The sequence below is a fragment of the Poromitra crassiceps genome (genome assembly GCF_964638095.1).
Source record: "Poromitra crassiceps genome assembly, chromosome: 29".
Taxonomy (NCBI): Eukaryota; Metazoa; Chordata; class Actinopteri; order Beryciformes; family Melamphaidae; genus Poromitra; species Poromitra crassiceps.
The window spans coordinates 14,379,323-14,394,920 of NC_139641.1; the positions used below are offsets into that span (position 1 = coordinate 14,379,323).

General features: G+C 45.7%; 1 pseudogene across 1 annotated transcript; it reads left to right on the plus strand.

Moving 5' to 3' along the window:
• Positions 1 to 11,151: 11,151 nt before the first annotated feature.
• Positions 11,152 to 12,243, plus strand: LOC310800167 (transcription initiation factor IIA subunit 1 pseudogene; annotated as a pseudogene). Its single transcript has one exon. The product of its transcript is annotated as a transcription initiation factor IIA subunit 1 pseudogene (transcript).
• Positions 12,244 to 15,598: the final 3,355 nt, after the last annotated feature.

The following is a 15,598-nucleotide window of genomic DNA, read 5'->3' on the forward strand; positions in this document are numbered from 1 at the left end:
CCAAAGCAGTTCATCACCCCTGCGCCGTCTGCCTGCTCCCCCGCCATCCACTTCCCACGGCACTGCCAATGACACAGCGCATCAGCAAAGGTCTGGTTCTACTGGCTCCATGGCTTTGTCTTGACATTCATCATCTCAGTGCAATCTTTAAACGTTGCATGTCTTGATGTCGCTCCAAAGTCATTGGAGAACTTTTTGAGGATAACTATTTCCCTGTCAAAAGGAGAAAGTGCGTTTCGTTTCTTTGCCTGAAACTGAGATCAGAGTGTGGCCTCCTCAAAACATCTGTGAACATAAATCAGTGGCTTGTTTTTCCAGCGTGCATTTCACTTGTGAAGCATAAGCTCCTCCTCACTCCAAACCATGTCCCTTCCACACTATTCATCATCATCATCATGGGGGGGGGGGCACGGTGGCTCAGTGGTAGAGCTGTCGCCTCACAGTCAGAAGGTCCTGAGTTCGATTCTCGCCTGGGACACTGTGGGCGCTGTGGTTGTGTTCCCCCCCCATATCTTCAGTGCCCACTGCCCAGGTGGGGTATCTCGTCGTAAGGGCCTTTCTGTCTGTGTGGAGTTTGCATGTTCTCCCCGTGCTCCCCCAGGGGGTTCCTCCGTATATAACCCCCCCACTAAAAACATGCAGAAGATCAGATCGTCATCGTCATCCGACCAGTGACGACAACATCCGAAGTTGGTCCCCGGGCGCTGTACGAGAAAGCGACCACTGCTCCTGGCCTGCCCCCCGGAGGAAAGGACATGCCTGGATGGGTCAAATGCAGAGGACATATTTCACCGGCCACCGTCAGCATGAGTGGGTGTAGTGGCCGCATGCATGTGTTGTAGTGTGTTGTGTGACAATAAAGACGGGCTGCCGTCTGAAAATCGTTTTAAATAGTTTTTAATCAATAATCGGTGAAAAACCATGTCGGTCTCATCAAACTTTGTCATCTTTCTGTCATTCTTCTACTTACTTCTGATCGACACTGTAAACTAAGCAGCCTGTCACACATGTGTTAGGAAGCTAACTCAACTGTCACACAGGCATCCAGCGCTAACACAATCCTATTCGATTTGACACTGTCCACTATGAGTGTGTTTCCATGCACACTAATAAACTGTTTATTATCGGATTTCTCGAGTTACCTGATTATCAAGTAGTCATCCTTTACCGAATAAAGGCCTTTTATCGGGTTATGAGAAACCCGATAAACACATCTAGGTTTCTGCTGAATCATCACGTTTATTCATTGCAGCCATTGTTGTTATTATTCTCAGTTATCTCAGTATACTATAATAGCACACAGTGATACTATAATAGTACACAGTGATACTATAATAGTCCACAGTGATACTATAATAGCCTGATACTATAATAGTCCACAGTGATACTATAATAGTCCACAGTGATACTATAATAGCCTGATACTATAATAGTCCACAGTGATACTATAATAGCACACAGTGATACTATAATAGTACACAGTGATACTATAATAGTACACAGTGATACTATAATAGCACACAGTGATACTATAATAGCACACAGTGATACTATAATAGTACACAGTGATACTATAATAGTACACAGTGATACTATAATAGCACACAGTGATACTATAATAGCCTGATACTATAATAGTCCACAGTGATACTATAATAGCACACAGTGATACTATAATAGTACACAGTGATACTATAATAGTACACAGTGATACTATAATAGTCCACAGTGATACTATAATGGTACACTGTGATACTATAATGGTACACAGTGATACTATAATAGTACACAGTGATACTATAATGGTACACAGTGATACTATAATAGCACACAGTGATACTATAATAGTACACAGTGATACTATAATAGCACACAGTGATACTATAATAGCACACAGTGATACTATAATAGTACACAGTGATATTATAATGGTACACAGTGATACTATAATAGCACACAGTGATACTATAATAGCACACAGTGATACTATAATAGCACACAGTGATACTATAATAGCACACAGTGATACTATAATGGTACACAGTGATACTAGAATAGCACACAGTGATACTATAATAGCACACAGTGATACTATAATAGCACAGTGATACTATAATAGCACGCAGTGATACTATAATAGCACACACTGATACTAAAATAGCACACAGTGATACTGTAGACTGAGTGAATTATAAGCGTGCAAATTACCCTAGTTCGTTCCAGCGGTTGTTTTGATAATTTTAATTCTCACACTGTCAATTTTATAGTAGGCTACAATATCAATCGGAGCAGTTATTTTTCCCATGAAGCTATTATGTCAGACAAACAGTATGAGTAGATTATTTCTTAAAGGGCGTCACTTAGGTTGGATGAATAATGCAAGAAATGAAAGCATTATTTTCCTATAATATAATAATAATATAAACTTATCATCAGATGACCAGACGACGCTGCAGTTTCTTCTTACATATTTCCAGAGAAATCGGTGTTGACGTTGGTTATTCTGTTGTGTGCTTTGGACGGAATAATTTACAGCCACAGATTTTTTACCCAGAAAGTTTGGATGTGGAGCAACTTGCATGTCAACCTGCATCAGTTAGACTTCATCCAGACTTCATCAAAGTTATAATGTGACTTACTTCAGCAGATTGGATGCTCATTGCCAAACTTTGAAAAAACCTGTCTAACGTTAAACACTTAGTATAGTCTCTTAAAACAGAGGCGTTTGCTCCCGCAATTTGCAAATGCTCCCACCTACCCGTCTGTACTTCCTGCAGGGGAAAGTTGGTCAAAACGGAAGGGGGAACTCCGGTGAAAATAATCAACTCTGATTGGACGAATAGGTGGTACATCCGCTCATTAGTGTAATCAGTGTCCAATAGTTCCCAACAGATATAAGGCGTGTACGTCTGCTGAAGGCGGGCACATCCTCTAATTTCTCCAATCACCTGCCTCGGTTTTGTTGACATGTGTCACGATTGATTGAATATCATCGAACTTCCTCCGGTCTGAAGCTTTTTTCCTTTGGAAGATGACAACTTCCTCCGGCCAAATCTTAACGGGCTAAAGCGTTCTGTTGCTTTATTTATTTTTTCCCACCCTTTCTCTCAACGTTAACTGAATAGAACAAGGGTTTAAAATCTTTATTACATACAATATATAGGTTACTGTAAGACAAGCTACAGGATATGTGCTGATCACTCTTGAACCCTACGCCAAACTCAAACCCTGTGGCGGTTTAATTTCGCCTTGTTATCTGATATCTGGGCTTGAGCAGGTTGGTGGTATTTAGTTTCGGTACAGAATATTATGTAAGCTCTGAATGAAACATGAAACATAGAACATGTATACATTGACCCCCCTTCCCAACAATAGACACATCAAATACACACAAGGACAAGTCAAACATTAGAGTCAAACATCAGGTGTTTAGTTAAAGGAACACTCCGTCCATTTTCAACCAGCTTTGTATCATTAGAACATCAGTAGTATATCAGAAAACTGTAAACGGTTTTGAAGTCTGTCATTTAATTTGACAGTTATTGAGTGTTAAAGTGTGGACCAGTGACATCACTGGTCCACACTAACTCAAATTAATAACTCATTAACTCAAATCAACTCTCAATAACTGTCAAACTATTCATCATTCATCTAGTTTGACAGTTATTGAGAGTTGATTTGAGTTAATGAGTTATTAATTTGAGTTAGTGTGGACCAGTGATGTCGCTGGTCCACACTTTAACACTGAATAAGTGTCAAATTAAATGACAGACTTCAAAACAGTTTACAGTTTTCTGATATACTACTGATGTTCTAATGATACAAAGCTGGTTGAAAATGGGCAGAGTGTTCCTTTAAGGTAGGGGTGCGTTTAGAGTTTAGAGTTCATATGGCCGTGGGCAGAAACTGTCCTTGATGTTGAGGTGTTTTTTAGCCTGGGTGAACCCAGCCTCCACGTGACCTCCATCTACTACAGCCTGGGCAAACTTGCGTTACAGGCGTAGTCTGTGACTTCCACACACACCAATTATTTTTATTTATTTTTCTCTTTAGAAAAATAGCCCCGGTCCCCAGATCTATTCATCTGTCATTGATGTTTTAATGCGACAGTTGATCGGAAATGCAACAATTTGCTTCCTCTCTGTGTGCTATAGAAGGAAGTGAGATAACTCACAACATTCAGATTTTGCATTGGGGCTAGATTGGGGCTAGACTTTGGGGACAGTTCTATTGAAGTGAATGGGTAAGTAACTCCCCTGTAAAGTGATGTTTGTGTAGATGGGCCATTGTATTTAATTGAGCAGTATTCTGCCATGTGACCTGTATGCAGAATATAAATTATATTATATGGGGAGACATTTATTTTTTGTATCATTTTAAAGCAACAGCACAGTAAAGAGGATATTAATCTAACATGATGTCTTGTAGCTCTCCTCCTCCTCCTCATGCACCTCTCCTCTCCCAGCCGCTGGTGTCTCTGCCAGGCACAGACCAGAGACGCCAGGCCTGCTGGGCAATTATGGCAATTTTTGGATGACATCAGACCAGAAAGTGAAGGATTTAATTTTAGCCGTCTTTTTTTCTTTCTTTCTGGAGCTGATGTAGGATGGGGAACAGTGTTGGGGGTAACTCATTACAAAAGTAACATAATACATGTAATATATTACTTTTAGCAGTAACTCAGTAATATAACTTATTACTTATAGGATTTCAGTAATATTATACCAGTTACTTTGTCAAGTAACTCAAGTTACAAATTGAGTTACATTTTATTAAATCAAAGCACATATTTAAAAAAGATACAATCATTTCCTAATCAAACTAAGTGTTTTTATGCAAATAACCACTATAGATGACAATAACAAAGGAAAATTATAACATTTAGAATGTTGGATTGTTTACACTGACTTCAAGGCGGTTGAAATTATTTTTCAGGATGGTTCCGGAGCGGCGATGTCATTCTGCTGCTGCTGTTGTTTTGGTGAAAGTAATGCAAAAGTAGTGTAATAAGTAACGAGTTACTTTACACAGAAAGTAATATTGTAAAGTAACTTATTACTTTCAAATGAAAGTAACTAGTAATATGTAGTATATTACATTTTGAAAGTAACTTGCCCAACACTGATGGGGAACCTGTAATAGAGCATGTCAAAACAGTTGTCGAGAATTGTTTAGACGTTCACATCTGCTGTTGGCTAGGAGGTCATCCCAGCCCGGTGCAGTGGGTTTGTCTGCTAATAATGACTACCATTCAATGTTGGGACTCACCAAAACTAGGCTGGATCTCCTTGAGAGGCTGGACCACCCAGAGAGTCGGTAAAGTGCCACCGGTAGACTAAGTCTGACCAAAATAGCTGGTGGTGCCACTCTGAGAGCAAGTCCAACCAAAATAGCGTCCGGTAAATAACTCACCAAACGGAACCTGCAAGATGCACTGAGCAAGCAATGTCTCCCGCATGTTGACCTGGCTGAGCCTGTGCTGTGTCAAAAGACGGTCGCGTTCCATTAGTGTGTTTCATTTAAACCAGTGGTTCTCAAATGTTTTTCAGCCAAGGACCCTTTACAAGATAGAAAATATACCGGGGACCCCCTCATTCTGATTTGTGATTTTGAGCTAAGCTTAATTGTTTCCACGGTAGGGTAATGTGCTTGACTTTTAAATTGATAGGTTTGTTAGATTAGAATGTAATCCATCAACCATTTTAGATTTAAAGCATAAAATATTTTCTTGAACTATGAAGCTTTTGCAAAAGATTTTTTTTTTTTTTTCCTGAAAACTTTTCGCGGACCCCCTTGCAAAGTGCCACGGACCCCTGGGGGTCCCCGGACCCCCATTTGAGAACCACTGATTTAAACCACAGGACATATACATGAGAAGATGATAGTCGATTGATTCAGCCAGACTCCAGCTGCACAGTGAATTCCTCAAAGGCTGGAGATGTGAAAAGCCATATGTCAGATATGTAGGCTACTACAAGTCTTACAGTATCTCCCTTGCAGTTTCCATAGTTCCCATCTCCGCTGGCGCTGTGTGAAGATTAGATCACGAGATGGCAGCAATTGCCCTGGCTAATAATAGGCTAATAATAGGCTACTGTGACAGCTAATTCTAACACTGGCATTCATCCACGTGATCAGTCAACACAGTCTCACAGAAAATTGTAAAATAGCAACGTTTTGGACCAACGTTGCTCTGTTACAATTTCGGCTCGAAAATTGTAAAATGGTAACATTCTGAGATCTGATCAGTGGCCACAGATAATAAAACCAAGGTGCGCTGGGCCCCCTGTCAGGCTCCTTGCGCTTGCAGGGGGCGCCCCAACGAAGGGAATGGGACCCAAGGAGAGCTCCCAACCAAACCCGGGCCCTGGGCACCAAGGGCGGTGGGTTTGTCGTTAGAGCTACAAGCCTAAGGCTGGCACTGAGCCCAGACCTTGGCTGACGCCCCTGCTGGACGTGGAGCACCAGCAAGGGGCGGTATGTCCATTGTAGAGCAAGGAGCCATGTTAGCGCAAGCGGCTTGGCCACCTGTGGCCTTTCCCACACAGTCTGCACAGCACGAGTCACGCCCTTGCAAACAGGCATGTGACGCGGCGGGCGAGTTGCCTGCCACGCCTGAAAGAGCGCCCCTGTAGCACTGATGCAGGGGGCTGGGGTGGCTCAGCCCAGGAAATGCCCAGCTTAGCTGCGGCCCTGGACATCACCCCACGAAACTGCTTCTGGTAGGGCTTGTTCGTTTCCGCGCGAGCCTCCGCCTCCGCAGTGACGTTGCTAGCACCGTCCCAAGCCTCCTCCCTATCGGGAACCTCTTCCTGGGCGGTCTCGACTAGGGGGTCGTACCTGGGGAATTTTCCCCGCTCTCTGAATGAAGGTATGGGCTCATCGCCCCACCTAAACTCACACTGCTCGTCTAATTCGGACTGGAGCCCTGTTCGCCCTGAGCAGCAGGAGCTTCACCCACGACAGGCCGGAGAGATTCAACGGACACGCTTCTCTCGAGAGGCGTACCGCTGGGACGGATGTCCTCCTCAAGAAGAGCGAGCCGAATGATGCAGCACGGCCATCCCGAAGATAGCACAGCGGCTGCAAGACCGAGGGTTCAAAGCGCCTGTGCAGCGTGCCCATGCCCAAGGCAGAACACGCACCTATCGTGCCGGTTCATACTTGGCCAATGTAGCCTTACACAAGGCGCATCCCCTCGCTGACTTTCCCTTATCCATGCTTAGTAGCACAAGAGAAAAGCAGGAAGCTAATCACTAATAGCAAGCTCCCGCAGGCCGCACCCTGTTAGCGGGAGTACCGTTTAGGCAAGCTAGCAAACTAGCGTGAAGCACAGGCTAGACAGTAAGCAACCCGGAGGCTAGCGAACGTGCGCGTGCAACGGTAACGTAAGCGACAATAGCCTAGCCCGAAGGGAAGGCAACAACACCCACAACCTGTTAACTCGAGAGAACAAGTGTGAACAAGCCACTGGCCAAGCTAGCGTAAGCACTGAGAGACAAGCGCGAGCTAACACAAGCCTGCACACAAGCCAGTGAAGCGAGCCTCTACCCTGAGTAACACGGGGAAGCGAGCGTGGCCGTGCACGTGCGCTGGAGCGGCTATAATGCCTACCCGAGCGGGAAGGTAAGCTAACACAGCCTGTCTAACCCAAGGAAAGCAAGCATGACTAGCAAACCAGCTGAGGCTAGTTGTAATGAACTGAGAGACCAGCGCAAGCTAACACACCTGTGAAGCGAGCCTCTACCCTGAGTAACACATGGGGAAGCGAGCATAACCGCAGCTGAAGCTAGCGGCTAGCGAAGCTGTCAGTCTCAGAGAAAACTCCTCATGCCGAGGAGAAGGTCAATAATACGCTAGTAGAGGCTATTTGCACGGCGGCAAAAGCCACACTTAGCAGACAGAATGAGCTAACAATAGGAGACGAAAACATTCTTAGCTTTCGATGACTTTCGATGAAGTCGGCCGCTCGAGGCGAAGAGGACAGGGACAGCCCCGATGCCTGTCTGGGTCTCGTCCGCCGAACGCCTGTAGTTTGGTGGGCTGTCAAGACGGAGGTAGCTTCGGCTAAGAAAACAACTTTAGTTAGCATATCCTGGAGCAAATCAGCGAGCAACCAGTCAGTGGGCTGGATGATGCGAAAGTGATTTGCATGGGGCTGGGCGGACGTGACGCAATCACAGCGATTGCTGGGTGCCGCGCCATTCTCATGCATACCATGCTACCTAGTGGTGGATGGTTGGTTTTATAGAAAAAGGTCATTTTTGGCGTAAAATGAGTGTTCATCCAGTGGCGATGCTCTGGCAGCGATATGGCAAAAAGTGAGAGCTTGAGTTCGAAACAAAGTAAAACCCTGTATATATAATACAACTGTAATATAACTGTACAACCACAAAGTGGTGACATTTACCCATGGGTTCAGTTCATTGTTCTTGACATGTTTCCATGCTACCATAACACAGCAGCCAACAGACATGGTGCGGACAGCAGACGAGACAACAGCGTTCCTCCAGGCAGGCCAGGCAGGTGTTGGGAGTCTCAGGGCTGTAAGGGGGCGGGGCTCTATGCGGGCCCTGTGAATTTGTAGCTCGACGCCTAATTGGTTGGCAGCGAACTATGTAGTAAAAGCCATGCAAATTCTGGAACTCTGAACCGGCCCTCTCTCCTGGGGCTCCATCTTGTGGCAGGGGAGGGAGAGGAATGACTGTAGCAAGTGATTTCATACTTTTACAGATGTTAATTAACACCTCCAAGTTTATACAAACCACAAAACCCAATCAAAACCGATTTTCACAGTATGGGACCTTTAAGGATTTTGATTGGATAACATTGCCTTATTCATCTCCGTAATCTTTTTGTCCCCCCTCCCCCCCGCTGTGAGGAAAGACATATGTCCCATATCCCATATGTCCCATCTGTCCATAATTCTTCTCCTATAGCCCTACATCCTCTATCCCAGGGGTGCCCAACCTTTTTTGACCCAAGATCTACTATTCAAGTAGCCCCGCCTCCTGAGATCTAACAGTCCAGTTTCAACATCGCCAAACGCACACACATCGTTTCCAGCCTGCAGTAACTAACCTCACAACACTTTCTCGTTGTCCCACAACCACTTGACATTAGGGCTGTGAATCTTCACTGGCCTCACGATTCGATTTGATTACGATTCAGAGGGCTACGATTCGATTCGATTACGATTAACGATGCATCTCGATGCATGTTAAATCGATACATCACTTTTTTTCCCCAATACATGATTTATTTTTTCTCACTTTCTTTTTTCTCACTGTGTGGCTACATTTAAAATAAAAGTGCATTTGGAATTGCATTGTATTATGATCCATAATTAAAATAAACAACTGCATGTACTTCCATTATATTTTATTTTATTTTTATTTTTATTTTTTATAATTATTATTATTTTTTAAATAATTGATTTTTGGCGCGATCGACCTGGGGTCAGTCCGCGGTCGACCAGTAGACCGCGATCGACTGGTTGGGCACCCCTGATGTATCCCAAAGCGCACAAAGCAAGCTACAGCTTAACCGTCCCAAAAGTGGAACAACGGCACCTTGATGCCATGGCAGTGTAGGCTTAAGTGCTAAATGTAAAGTGCAAAGCAGAGCGGTGTCATTAGATCTTCAGACAGGAAGGACCGAGCAGATGAATCGAGGCCTTCTCTGCTCGCTGGAGACGAGCTCTCCTCTGCTCCGGGAACCTTGTTACTTCCTGCGCGGGCCCACGTAGACAGAGAGCGGCCTGTGTGTGCTGTCAGTGAACCCCAACACAAACAAACATACACACTGACGTCCAATCAGCGCATCAACCCCCTCTCCCAACACACACCCATATGGCTCGCACACACCCAGAAATACACAAACGCACACAAGGATATTATGGCATGTCATGACATCATCACTAGAGAGCCTTTGGTCATGATGACATCACCCACGCATTAACAAGTGTGCTTGCGCTGACCCGGGGGTCAGCTGACCCCCCAAGGCCATCGGAAGGGTTTTTCCATTGGAGCGATCTTGGACAGGATTCCCCGTTTCCTCTGGGCTGCTGGAGTCTCCTGTGGCAGCAATAACTCCACAACTGAACACAGCTGAAAGCTGTTTGGATCGCCCCCCGAATGCTCTCTCTCTCTCCCGCAACTACATTTTCTTTCTTTTGGACGTTTCTTTTTGTTTTGTTCCTCATGTTGACACAGTTTTTTAGTTCCTCCCACACGCTTCCACTGGAGTGGGACTCAAATAAATGATCGACATGAAGACAACATTGGCCCCTATCTTGGTACAGGCGATATCCCTGTACGCGTCGTGCCTTAAGGCAGGGAAGATTGCAGTCCGCTGTCCAGGTGTCATGCCGAGTTTTGCACCCCTGCCCGGCAGCAGCTAAACGCATCCCCACCCCACGGGAGCATATTGTAATGATTTATACAGAAACATAATAACAACATATAATTGTTTGGGTAGACGTGCCCTCCCTGTTTTTAAGCCCCAAAATATGGTGGGGATGCTATTACTCCTGGGGGCCATCCAAACAATACCAGATGGATAGCTTTGAAAGTATGTTCATTGTATGAGAAAAAGGGTAAAAGGGTGAAAAAATGAGAGATATCTCAATGTTCAATAAGGCATATATGCTTAAACACAAATATCACATCTGAAATACAAAACACAATTGAAGAATAGGAAAACTATACACAAACAACTTGAGTACGGAAAAGGCCAAAATAACAAATCATAAATCATAAGAAGGCCAACATATCTTCTTTGATATGTTCATTGTATGTTGGCTCATTGTTTGTACATGAGTGGTTCCATGTCTTCTGTCTTTGAACAAAATAAACTACTACATTCACTGAAAGAAAAGGGGGGGGGGAGTTGCTATCATGACATCATCAGTGATGTCATAAATCACTGAAATTAGCATATTTTGACTTTTTTTATTTGACATCATCAGTGATGTCATAAATCCATCTCGATGTTATAAGTAGTTCCTGTGCATCACATTATCACTTTTATTTACAAAGGTGATGCCGGCTAGTACTGTATTTTGAAAATAATCGTCCCCAGTTTGTTTTTTGTTGATTTCTGTCTGTATTTCTCACATATTCTCTGTGTGGTTTCTACACCACGGCTATAATGGAGGGTTCCGCTTACTTGAACCCAGTGCCTAAGCTGTATAAGTCTGTGATCGAGGATGTGATCAACGAGGTGTGGGAGATGTTCCTGGACGAGGGAGTCGACAAGCAGGTGTTACTGGAGCTGAAGACGCTGTGGGAGAACAAAGTGATGCAGTCCAAGGCGGTGGAGGGCTTCCGTACCGAGGAGCAGCAGGTCGCCCTGGATGCTGCCCAGCAGCAGCAGCAGCAGCAGGTCCAGCAGGTTCAACGTGTACAACATATGAGTGTAGGAGCGACCCTCGCTCTGCCCGCAGGATTCACCCTGTACCAGCAGCTCATCACCAGCCAAGGTCAGATCCTGCAGGTCGTCCGTGACGCCAGCGGGGCTCAGTACATCATCCAGCAACCCCAGCAGCACATCTTGCTGCAGCAGCAGCAGCAGCAGATGCAGCCGGGTGGTGTGCAGGCGGCCCCCGTCATACGACAGGTGCTGGCTCCTCCCCAGGGAGGCCTCCTCCCCCAGAAAGCCGGAGTCACTATTCAGCCCCAGCAGATGGTCCTCGCTCCGGGAAACAAGATCCAAGGCAACAACACACAGGTGATGCAGGCGGTGGCAGGCAGCATGGCCCCTCATCCTGGTCAGGCGGTGACAGCAGCTCAGGTGCAGCATGTCCAGGGTGCAGCTGCACCACAGGCCCAGCAGGTCCACCACCAGGGTGCAGCTGCACCACAGGCCCAGCAGGTCCACCAGGGTCCAGCCGCACCACAGGCCCCGCCGCCGCCGCCTCCCGTGATGCTGCAGACGGACGGAGCCGGCGACACCTCCTCGGAGGACGAGGAGGAAGAGAATGATGAAGATGAGGAGGAGGAGGACATCCTGGTGGATGGGGGAGAGCCGGGCGGGCAGGTGGAGGAGCCACTGAACAGCGGGGATGATGTGAGCGATGAGGAGGACCAGGAGCTGTTTGATACGGACAATGTAGTGGTGTGCCAGTATGACAAGATCCCAAGAAACAAGAACAAATGGAAGTTCCACCTGAAGGATGGGATCATGAATCTAAACGGGAGAGACTATGTCTTCTCCAAAGCCTTTGGGTATGCCGAATGGTGAAGTAGGCAAGCAGAAAGAGCAGGAACTCTAACTCCTTCTGTCCAGTTAACACCGACGCATCAACATCCTTCCATATCCTGTGACTGGATTATTTTTAGGAAACTTGGAGGCAAGGTAATGAAGGAGGCCCTTCATAAGGAAAACGAGGAGCCTGTGAGTTGGACAATAAAGGGCTTTGCCACGAAATGGAGCACATCCAGAGAATCACGGTATTCTCCACAAATGACATGGCTTCTAACCGGCAGAGCAGGAGAACATTCTTCGCCCCAAAATTGAGCAACTATGGACAGATGGCTACTGAGCAACTATGACTTCCGCATGGACAGATGGCTACTGAGCTATGACTTCCGCATGGACAGATGGCTACTGAGCTATGACTTCAGCATGGACAGATGGCTACTGAGCTATGACTTCAGCATGGACAGATGGCTACTGAGCTATGACTTCAGCATGGACAGATGGCTACTGAGCTTTGACTTCAGCATGGACAGATGGCTACTGAGCTATGACTTCAGCATGGACAGATGGCTACTGAGCAACTATGACTTCAGCATGGACAGATGGCTACTGAGCAACTATGACTTCAGCATGGACAGATGGCTACTGAGCTATGACTTCAGCATGGACAGATGGCTACTGAGCTATGACTTCAGCATGGACAGATGGCTACTGAGCTATGACTTCAGCATGGACAGATGGCTACTGAGCTATGACTTCAGCATGGACAGATGGCTACTGAGCTATGACTTCAGCATGGGCAGATGGCTACTGAGCTTTGAGGCTGAGAAGAGGGAGAACGCGGCCCTCCAGCAACCATGATGATCAGGTGGCCTGTGAGATGGAGGCACACCAGAAGCAAATTGAGGAAACGGGTCCAGAATGAAGAGACCTTGATCAACATTGAGGCCATGAAGCTGCTGAAGAAGTTGCTCGAGTGACATCCCCGATGACATCATCAATGACATCATCACCGATGACATCACAATTGCTCGAGTGACATCACTGATCTTTCTTTCTTTCTTTTGTGGGTACAGACAAACGAACATACGACGTATGTGACGGATGCCTGACAGATGCCTCGGCCCCTAGTGGCCACAGCCTAAAAACTTGTATGTATTCACACATGCCTGTCAGGAAAAATAAAACAAGCCATTTCACTATTATGCCACTGATGACGCCATCCGCCATCTGGCTGCCTGGCAAAAATATTGCCAGGCAGCCACTGGCTGCCTGGCAATATTGGCAATACTGGCAATATTGGCAATACTGGCAGCCAGCCAGGCTGGCCACTGAAGACGTTTTGTCCTCATATCATACAAACATAAAACAAAGACAGAAGAAGAAGAAGAAGACCAATATTTCTCTGTATGAGAACACTTCCAAAACAGATGTGAGACACTTTCATCCGAATTCTTTCAAAATGAGCACTCAGACTCAATGTCCCGTTTATATCTTTTAAGAAAGGATTTTTCTGGGTAGAACCTATTAATTTAAAAGTAACTTGTCTCACTTTATTGGTACGTTTTTGTCCTCTGAGTTGTGAGTCAGTCAGCCTTCCGAGTGATGTCACTCGAGCAATAGTGATGTCATCAGTGATGTCATCAGCGAGGTCACTCGAGCATTTTTAGTCCGCTTCTTTCCTTCCTTCAGACATAGCCAGATGTAGGCCGGCAGCCAGCTAACTGCCTGGCAAGAAAAGGTTTGTTTCTTCAAAAACCTTTTCAGACATCAATCATCCAAAAACAAAGTGGAACACAATGTAGTCCTTCCGTCAGAGAGAATGTAGGCTCAAAAACTCTTTCTGCATTAAAATATAACTTTGTTCTTGTGCTAATAAAGGTCATGTTTTGGAGTGAATGTGCTGTAGCGGCTGCTGTTAGTAATAGGGAGAGACAGTGGGGTCTATAGAGACACTGCATGAAATAGGCCACGCCCATCACGGGGGAAAAGCTCTGTTCATTTCCACACACCAGCGTCATTTTCCTTGAATTAAACATAGCTAAAAGCTGTTGTGTGGTGGGGCTGCGCAGACAACAAATGTAAGAAAAATGTGGATGTAGCTGTCAAGGAAGTAAGTTGGAGTGTTCATCTTCCGTATATACGATCTTTTTGTGCAACACGCAACCATGCACGCGACATAGGAGAAGGCCAGGATTGGAGGGGGGGTTTCTGTTTTCCCTGATGATGACGCGTTACGCAGTGTCTCTATTGTCCAACTCAATTCACACAATTCTTTTATTTTTTAAGATTGCACGATTAGAGAGGTGACATAACATACTTTCTCACCCTCGTTTCAGCCGTTTTATAACGCTATTAACTCAATCCCCGCCAGTTTCAAAGGGAAAGTCACCAGCGCACCGCCGGTTTTTGATCATTTTCACTAATAATCTCCCAAGACTTTCATACTTTGATAGGAAAATTTGATTCAACCTTCAACCTGTTCTTTAGTTCTCCACACTTGAATGTAGTCGGTGTTCACAGAAAATGTCTCTGTCCCCAAAAATGCATTTTTGTAAATGAAAAGTCATGTTCATGGATTCTGAACCGAATCACATGTCTCTGAGGGGCGGATACTGCAGTGTTACATCAATCTATGCAGCTCATATGATTTGGTTTCCCTTTCCGCCCAAACATGCATCTGGTCACAACTTTTACCGTACGACCGATCGGTTGCGAGTATGAGATTCACTGTGGCGAGGCTGCCGGCTTTGCGGGCCTTCTGAACTGCAATTTTGCGCGATCTGTGTGTGAAAGCGGCTACTGAGAGAGGGGAGGCGGGGCTCACGCTTGTCTCTTGGGGGCAATCGGTTCTCGATGGGGGCTCATCTGACGGCTGAAATGTACATGGTGTCAGGGCTCATAAACCGGATTACGAATCTACCTGAGAGGAGAAGTGACTTGTGTACGTTTACCGGCGTCTGGTGAAAAAAATCCTCCAGCTTTGAGTGACTGTCAGCGACAGTGCGTCGCCTCGGACAAAGCTGCTTGGTGCGGCGCTTTGAGCAGCACGCTGGAGCTGTTTAATGGAGGTTTTTCTGATGGGAGATTGTTCCTTTTCTGTGCTTCCTGGTTTTGATGGACAATCAACTTTGGAAGTGCTGTAGTATCTCATAAGGTGAGTCAGAGAGCCATCTATCATATGACAGTGAAAACATGGATTGACATGATATCATGTCAATGGCGGGGAAGTGGTGTCTCGTAAATGACGTAAAAAAAACATCAATGGCGGAGAAAGAGTTAAATCCGTGAGAGGCGGGTGCGAGCCAAGGGGGTTTGAAGGGCAGGTATAGGATGATTGGGTGATGGGAAGGGACTGGTGGTGGTGGGAGCAACGTTAGTCGTAGTTGGACTCTTC